Here is a 9300-nt window from a genome sequence, read left to right as displayed (position 1 = left end):
TATATATTACACTCATATAATATTATGAAGATGGACATGGATGTTGCAAGTAGATTTATCATCCCGCTTTTATATTATATTATGCCACTTCATATATCACTTATCATGGAAAAATAGTTATTTAAATAAAAAATTATATATAACTATATTTTTTGACTAATTATAATAAGTTACAGATGAAATAAAAAACACTAATACATAAAATGCGATCATAAACACATCTTTTGAGTAGCCATAAATAAGCACATTTAGAAAATAATTTAATAAAATTGTAAGAGTATTTTATATTATAATATTATTAAGGTAACTCTCATCCTATAATTAAGAAATTAATCATCTTTAAAGTGTATAGTTGTCCTCCAAGTAAGTTTTATTCTGAGTGATCGTACTATTGATATTTATCCTTTAATTTAGAGAATAAATTATTTTATTTCCTCAAACCATTAAAATTATGATATGTATTTTATTTAACCAGTTTTTATAAAAATATTTCTAAAACTAATGAAAATAGTACACATATCATATTTTTTTACTATTGATTAAATTATCTCATGAAAAAATATTTTACTTTTTATCGGTCTATCTAATAGACATTACACTAATAGAGCAACCGTTTTCCATTCTATTATGGAATTAGAGAAACAGAGAAGAGAAAATAAAAACAGGTAGACAGTGTTTGACAATGGACACAAGAGCATGATGAATATGTAAAGTTGAGACAGAGAGGTAAGCCAACGAGGTTATTACTTTGTTGTTGAACTGTATATTATTACTATCAGCAATAACTCCACTTTTCAATACACATAACCCAACCACAATGCTTTCCACAAAAACAGAAGATTTTTTACAGAACATTATAGAGACGTGAACGAAACTCTATTTGCTTTTCATTTTTCCTCATTTTCCTTCTTCTCTTATCCAATTCAACTATTCCAACTTTCTCTCTCCTCTTATATCTTCCTTTCTTCTCTTTTGGTGAATCCTAAAACCAGAAGCAACCATAGACCAAAAAAGTTTCAATTTTTTCTGTAAATTGTTGAATTGTATATTATTTCATTTGTGGGTACTAGGAAAAAATTAATTTTTAAGCTAGAAGACAAAAGTCAATCATTGATCTTCCCCAAACCGGTTTTTTTTGTTGTAGTTTGGTGGGTTTCTTTGTGATTTCAAACAAAAATTGAAAAAAAAAGGAGGAGAATTTGGGGAACTCAAGGTGTTTTTTATTTGGGTTGGTTGTGAATTTTGTTGGTGTGATTGAAATTTGGAAGGTTTTCGAAGGAGATGCTTTCAAATAAAAATTGAATAAAAGGATGAAGAATTTGGGGCATTCAAAAAGATGTATGATTTGGGGTGATTGTGATTTTTGTTGAAGTAATTGAAATTTGGATGTTTTGTGAAGGAGATGGAGAGATTTGTGTGAATTTCTTTGTTGTTCATGGTGGAAGGGGCTGAAGAGTTGGATTGATCGGGGAACATATTAGGGGGTTATGAACTTATGATTGAAGGTGAATTTGGAGAATTGGTGATTTTTCTGTTGTGGTTATGAGAATGAAGAATGATGGACAGAAACAACAACAGCTTCTTCATCAGGGTAGTAGTGGTGGGAGAACCAATGGTTTTATTCCGAACTCGTTTCGCACCATATCCAGCTACCTTAGGATTGTTTCCTCCGGTGCTTCCACTGTTGCACGCTCTGCTGCATCGGTTGCTTCGTCCATTGTTGATAAGGATGATGACGATGATGACAATGATCATGTATGTCTGAATAGTTTTACATAAATGTGCCATGTGTTAAATTTAAATTTGAATATCTTCGGTACTTTACATATTTAGGCCATTAACATATGATGTCTAATTAGTTGTTTGATTTCATCACAGAATTAAAATCTGATTGCATATCTCAATGAACACTTAATGTTTCTTTGAACTTTTGAGGATAATTTGTAGAGATCAAATTCATCATAGTTACTATTACCCTGGTAGTTCATACTTCATACTTAGTATATGAGGCATAGACCAACAAGGCGTTGGTCAAGTGGTGTAAGGCCCCACCGGATCCCCAAGGTCAACGGTTCGATTACTGGGAGCGACACTTGTTGGGAGGGGCAGCCACGAGCCTCGTGAGGGATTAGTTCCTTACCCAAATAGGTGAGGGATACCCTTAGTAGTACCAAAAAAAGTATATGAGGCATAGTCACCAGTATTGGTTTCTTAGTTCTTTTTTAATAATTATTAGTTGAGTACTAATTTTTCTGCTTCAATTTGTTGCATGGAAGTTTTTTAGGTTCTGGGGGCACAGAGCAATTTTTTAAGAGAAATTTATGATTAATGTGCAAATTATTTTGGGGATGAGAAAAGGCCAGCATAGTGCACTTGCTAGGTGGAGTTTGCAACTTCAAGTTCTTGAGCATGCATATGCATTCTAGTTTATCTTTAAGATGTTTTGCAGTTCAGAATGTTTCGAAAATGCTAGATTCAGATGCCAGCTGTATTTAAAGAAAATAATGTAATACTGTAATGTGTTTTGTAACTTTGAATGTACAGGTTTCTTAATGACTAAAATATCGGAACAATTGGTGTTTGTGGTTCATTTTTTGTTTCTATCTCATGGCCTGCTAATTACCTTGCCACTAGTCTAGTTCTCTTTGATGGTATGGAAGTTTTTAGCTTTCATTGTTAGTTAAGATTTGTTCATTTCACTATATACATAGGAAATTTGGGTTTGAGGCTTTCAGCATTGCGTGTATTAAAGAATAGCGATTTTTTTTTAACACAAGCAAGTGTGTGCCACATGGCCAATTTTATGCGTTAAATATTGGTATGTTAAGCTCTTAGGAAGGCATCCATTTGACCTGGATTTGGCATGGTCACTTGAATATCGGTCTTTAAGACATTTAAATATTTTATAGCTCCAAATTGTTGTACCTAATTACAGACATCCCTATTAATTTTCATTAATTTAAATTGTTTGAAATGATCAGCTAAACTGAATATGACAGGCCTTGGTTTTCTTTTGTAGACTTACGTATACAGTGTAACATTTTTTCGTATAAACTTATAAATTAGGTCTTAGCAGTTGATTTCACTCTGATGTTCAAGTTCTTGATGTACCATTTTCTTAGCAAAGCTGGATCTGTTAATTTGATTTCTTGTTCCTTCCTTTCTTTGATACTTACATTCTATTTTCACCTTTTTTGCAATTTGTTGTTTGTAATGAGGACTCATTTCAATTAATTTATATAGGTTATCTGGGCTGGGTTTGACAAGTTGGAGGGTGAGGGTGAAATCATTCAACGAGTACTTCTTCTAGGCTATCGCTTTGGCTTCCAAGTGTGGCATGTTGATGAATCAAATAATGTCCACGACATAGTTTCCAGACATGATGGTCCTGTTTCTTTCATGCAAGGGGTACCAAATCCAGTCGGATCAAAGAGATCAGAAGACAAGTTTGCAAATAGCCGCCCGCTGTTGGTAGTTTGTACTGATGGGTTCTTTGCTGATGGCATCAATGTTCAGGATGGGAATTGGAGCACTTCGAATTCCCATGACCAAGTGAATGGAAACTATCTGCCAACTACTGTTCAGTTTTATTCTATGAAATCCCAGTCATATGTTCACGTACTTAAGTTTAGATCAGTTGTTTATTCTGTAAGGTGCAGTCCTCGAATAGTTGCCGTTTCTCAATCCACTCAGGTATACATTTTATTTATTTTTTCCATATCAATCACCTTTAGCACCTGCTTTCTTGGAATGTTAATGGAAAATCCTTGTTTTGCAGATACACTGTTTCAATGCTACAACATTAGAAAGAGAATATACTTTACTTACTAATCCTATAGTCATGAGCTGTCCTGGTTCTGGAGGCATAGGCTATGGACCACTTGCGGTGGGTCCAAGATGGCTGGCTTACAGTGGAAGCCCCATTGCAGTCTCCGCTTCTGGGTGTGTCAGCCCACAACATTTGACACCTTCAAGTTTCCCTGGTTTTTCTTCAAATGGGAGCTTGATAGCACACTATGCCAAAGAGTCCAGCAAGAATCTGGCTTCTGGGATTGTGAACCTTGGAGATATGGGGTATAAGAAAATTTCCAAATACTACTCTGATAGCAATGGTTCATTGCAACCTATAAATTCTGGCAATGGAACCATCAACGGCCATTCAACAGATGCAGATAACATTGGAATGGTGAATACTGTTTTTCCTAGTTCTTCCTGATTTTGTGTTCACTTATAATTGGAACTGCATACCTTGCGCTTGTCTATTTTTTGTTCTAGTAGATATGACAATGTGGTCCCCATCTTAGGTTGTACTAGTCTTGTTTGAGAGTTAGTACTTGATACTGTAGTGTTACTAAAATTGCATCTGGTTTGCATTGTTGGTTCAAATATTGCTTTGAACATAGTACTGTCTTTCTTGAGAGAAGACTTGCAATTTTGCTTTTGCATATCAGGCTTACATTTTGTTAGCTCAAGTTACTGAGTATAAGCAATTTTCTTTGTTTATTTTGGTCTTTGCTACCCTACATATGCAATGATTTTATGTAGAATAACGTTGTTATTGTTTTCTTTCAGGTCATCGTTAGAGATATTGTCACTAAAAAGATTGTTTCCCAATTCCAGGCCCACAAGAGTCCTATTTCAGCCTTATGCTTTGATCCTAGTGGCATCCTATTAGTGACCGCTTCCGTTCAGGGGCATAATATAAATGTTTTTAAGATAATGCCTGGACATGAACATATGTCAGCATTTGATGCCAGTACTTCTCATGTTCATCTCTACAGGCTGCAACGTGGCTTTACAAATGCGGTGAGTGCATATTCGATCCCACTTTTCCTCTCGGTTTATGCATAATTGTTTTCTTTTTCACATGTATCAACAAGCAACTACGATCTTTATAAGTCTGTATTGACATTTCAGGTTATACAAGATATCAGTTTTAGTAATGACAGCAAGTGGATTATGATTAGTTCCTCAAGGGGTACTAACCATCTATTTGCCATCAATCCTCAAGGAGGATATGTAAATGTCCAATCTTATGATGATAGTTACATAGCAAAAAATAGTGGGTTGGGTGTAACGACTAATCAAGCAGTTCGCCGGCCCCATAGTTCAGCCTCACAAATGCCTCAACAGCAAAGCCTGTTTGCTGCTGGCCCTCCAATAACACTTTCTGTTGTAAGTAGAATTAGGAATGGAGCTAATGGCTGGAAAGGCGCTGTAAGTGGTGCTGCGGCAGCTGCAACTGGTAAGAAAAGTTCCCTATCCGGCGCTGTTGCTTCATCTTTCGTAAACTACAATGGCAGTGGCGCCTTGTATGTTGAAGGGAACCATGCGAAAGCAAAGTATCATCTATTGGTCTTTTCACCCACTGGAACCATGATACAATATGCTCTACGAACATTGAATGGTCAAGATTCGGCTGTTGTATCTCGAATAGCCCCTGCTTATAAATCCATTCCACAGCCGGATTCAAGATTAGTAGTTGAGGCTACCCATAAATGGAATATATGTCAAAGACATACTCGACGAGTAGAAGATAATGTTGACATATATGGTGAAAGTGGAATTCCAGACAGCAATAAAATTTATCCTGAGGATGTGAAGGAGGATGGTGTAAGTAGCCCTAAAATCAAGAATGTAGTCATGAAAGGGACTTCCGATTCTCGTGAGGAACAGCATCATTTGTATATTTCAGAAGCTGAACTACAAATGCATAAAACTCAGGCACCATTGTGGGCAAAGACAGAGGTATAGTATCTTAAAATTAGAATTTCTTTTTAATGTTTGATGTTATGCAATTTGATTTGACAATTGAATATATTATTCTGTTCCCAACCAGATATATTTTCATCCAATGTTGGAAGAGTCTACAATAATGGATGAAGAAGCTGGGTCAGGAGGTGAGTTCGAGATTGAAAGGATTCCAACTCGCATGCTTGAAGCAAGGTCGAAAGACTTGGTTCCAATTGTTGACTACATTCAGAAGTCAAAACTACAGCAAACAAGGTTTGGTGACTGCTTGACTAGTTGAATTTAATAGTTAGAGTAGATAGGTCAAATTTTTGTTTGGTTTGAACCATAGGTATCCTCCACGGGAGGCAATTCAATTCAAGTCGGTAGGTCAAAAGATTTGGCTATCGGGTTTGTGCTTCTTATTATTTCACTTGTAACCACATAAAAATCCTCTAAAGTGAGTTTACCTTTGAAGCAATTGCATTCTCCCTCTTCCCATCAAAAAATAAAAGAAAAACACTAAAAAATGATGGCTCAATGCATGAGGCTCCTACCTAGTGCGGTCTGGGGGTGGGGAGGATAGTTGTACACAAGCTTATCCTCAAGCAAAGAGTCTGTTTTCAGGATTTGAACCTATGATCTCCAGATCACAAGGCAAGAAACTTTACCGTTCCGTCAAAGCTCACCCTCTAAAAACATAGCCCATAAAAACAATGTATGGAGATATCAACCAACTAAATGATCTAAAGGTAACTAGAACAGTAGAAACTTGCTCAATATAGAGGCAAACTCACTTTAGGGGTTGTTTGCGAGTTGGCTTTTTGAGGGGAAAAGATGAAAAGGGAAGGCTTGGGAAACCTCTCACAAATGTATTTCTTGGTTCCCAAGTGCCAAGTCGTCCCTTTTCCTCTAAATACCAACTTGAAAATTGATTAGATTTTGTTACCTTGTATGGTGAAAAAAATTCTTTGGCTTCTTTTTTCATGCTTTTTATTCTTGCATTTACTCCTTAGACCCCATGAGGTGGAAACCTTGAACCGACAACCATATTTTTTACTCTTGCATTCTCTCGACAATGTTTGGAGATAACTTACATATAATCATGAAAATAATGGTTGTCATACAGGAATCCTGCTATTGATGGTAAGATTAATGAACAATTGTCACGTCAGAATTCCCAGCTGTTCGGAAATGGAAGGATTTCACCCAGGACTAACTTTGGATATTCTCAGAGCATGACTAATTCTGGTGGTGCTGTTACTGAAGTTAATAATGGGATTGAAGAAGGAACTGAGTGGCATAATCATTTAGTGCCATCCACAATGATGGGCTATGTTAATAACAATCACACCCTTAAACCAAGTACTCAGCATGAGATTGTAAATAATAGAATGGAACACTTAAACATGGAGGCTCAACTTATTTCTGTAAATAGTGACAGAAGGCCTGAAAGTGAAGAATCATACTTTGAAGAGAAAAGAGATGAATTTTATTGAAGGTAATGGCTTCCATTTCTAATGTAGAAATTCTTTTGCTTAATTAATCATGCTTGTGACAGTTAAGTTGTTTTGCTTAATCAATCATGTTTATGGAACTGACTATTGACGGGGGGGTGTCCCTGCTTCGACATTTGACCGTACTCGGACAGATTTGCCTCTCGCCGATTTGGTGGGAGGCTACACTGGAAAACCAAAAAAATTAAGTTAAACATTTGTTATTGGCCCATGTTCTGTTAGTAATTTTATTTGTTTCCTTTTCAGGCTTGGAAATATTCTTTCATTATGCACCGGAGGCTTAATTTACACTACTGTTAATGTGATATATGATATGGCTGGTCAGGTAGAGAAGCTTTAAGTGAAAATTGTGGATACTACATTGGTTTCTCTCTCTGTTAATATTGTAAATAACAGACAGGTGTATATCAATAATCTGGTGTAATGTGTAAATAAATAACAGAATCACTTTGTAATTTTTATTTTATTAATTAAATTGATTTTCCTATCATCTTGCATTGTTTTTAGGTGTATATTGGATAAAGTAGTTTGTCTGAAGACAAAAAAAAATTGAATACAGTATCAATTATGATTCATATAAATACTAAGCTGCTGTAATTTGTACACTGTATTTTGTTCCATAAGAAGTTTATCTTAAATGTGTATTGCCTAAAACATTATAATTTGATACAATAAGGATTTTTAGTTAAAATGTCCAAGTCTTCCCTGGGTTTGTGAAAATGTCTAAACCTTGAAATAAGTCAATCTTCTTTGCACTAAATTTGCCATGAAAAAGAGAAGAGAATAATGATGTAAAGTTAAATACCAAGATTTTAGTTGGTTTAGTTGAAATGTTTGCCATAAGAAAAAAATCTCAAACCATGTCCCTCTTATTATTTTATTTTATTTTATTTGGTAAACTGAATATTACACAACAAAACTAAAAACAGTACTATAAACATTAACTTCTAAAGTATTTGTTGCTCTCACATCCATTAAGCTTTGATGCATAAAATAGGCATGAAATGTAAGTAGTGAACAACTAAAGGTATTTCATAACACTAAGGGTTTAGTTTGGTTCTCTAACTTTTGTGCAGGAACTTTTTTACATTGTTGTTTTCAAACTTCCACATAAGAGTTCTTATTTTGAAAAGAAAAATTAGAATGGAAATAACTTAATTTTTATAATTAGTGAAATCATCTTAGGTGAAAATAAAAACAGAAAATGAATAAAATACTGCCTAAACTTTTGGAATAAAAATATAATTCTTGTCATCTTTGAATGTTTGGAGTTAAATTCACTTTCTCAATGTACTCTAGTCTTCACTTTGTTATGTATGTTTACAAGGAATGTGCTATTACTGATGTTGCAGGATAGAAGATCTCTTGTCCCTTAATCTTTTTGTTTCTCTATCTTGGGTTAATTAGTCTTTGCTAACAAAAAAAAATAACATTTTATTTTAATTTAATTTTATAAAATTAATACATTAATATCCACAACTTCACGTGTCAAGATTTAAATGGGCGAGACAGGAAATGGTACACAAATTAGGGATAGAGGATCTGTATTGATGTTCTATAGCTGACTTTGACAGGTCATGCAGTGAAAGAATTTTAGTTCAATTGTATCCCTAGACTTGGTATTTCCTCCAATACAAGTAGAGATGGCAAAACAAACCGTCCGTCCCATAAAATTTAAGCAGACACGGGCATGCCTGCATTAGTTTAATGGACAAAATTCAGTGTCTTGCCCGTTTTAAAATGGGCTAACGGGCTTGCGGGCGGCCCGCGGACATTGTTGAATAGTTAAAAAAATTAAAAAATTCATATAATAAATGAAATTTAATTAAATAAAGTAGTTGAAGATAAAAAATTAACAAAATTTTCGATATTTTATATGAAATTTAACAAATCACATTATTACAATTTTTTAGGGATTAAAATCACATTACATCATAACTTATTTAAAGTTTTCTTACTTTTTCCTTAAATTATATTTATGGGTCGCCCGCATGCCCAACGGAAATGCCCGCAAACTTGGCGGGCAAAACGGACCGAGCAAAACAAGCAAATG

At 34.8% G+C, this 9300-nt stretch overlaps 1 pseudogene; it reads left to right on the top strand.

The window, feature by feature from the left end:
* Positions 803 to 7737, top strand: LOC109358619 (annotated as a pseudogene).

This window comes from Lupinus angustifolius, chromosome LG10 (assembly GCF_001865875.1).
Source record: "Lupinus angustifolius cultivar Tanjil chromosome LG10, LupAngTanjil_v1.0, whole genome shotgun sequence".
In the NCBI taxonomy this organism is placed as follows: Eukaryota; Viridiplantae; Streptophyta; class Magnoliopsida; order Fabales; family Fabaceae; genus Lupinus; species Lupinus angustifolius.
This window is presented reverse-complemented; position numbering and strand designations above follow the sequence as displayed.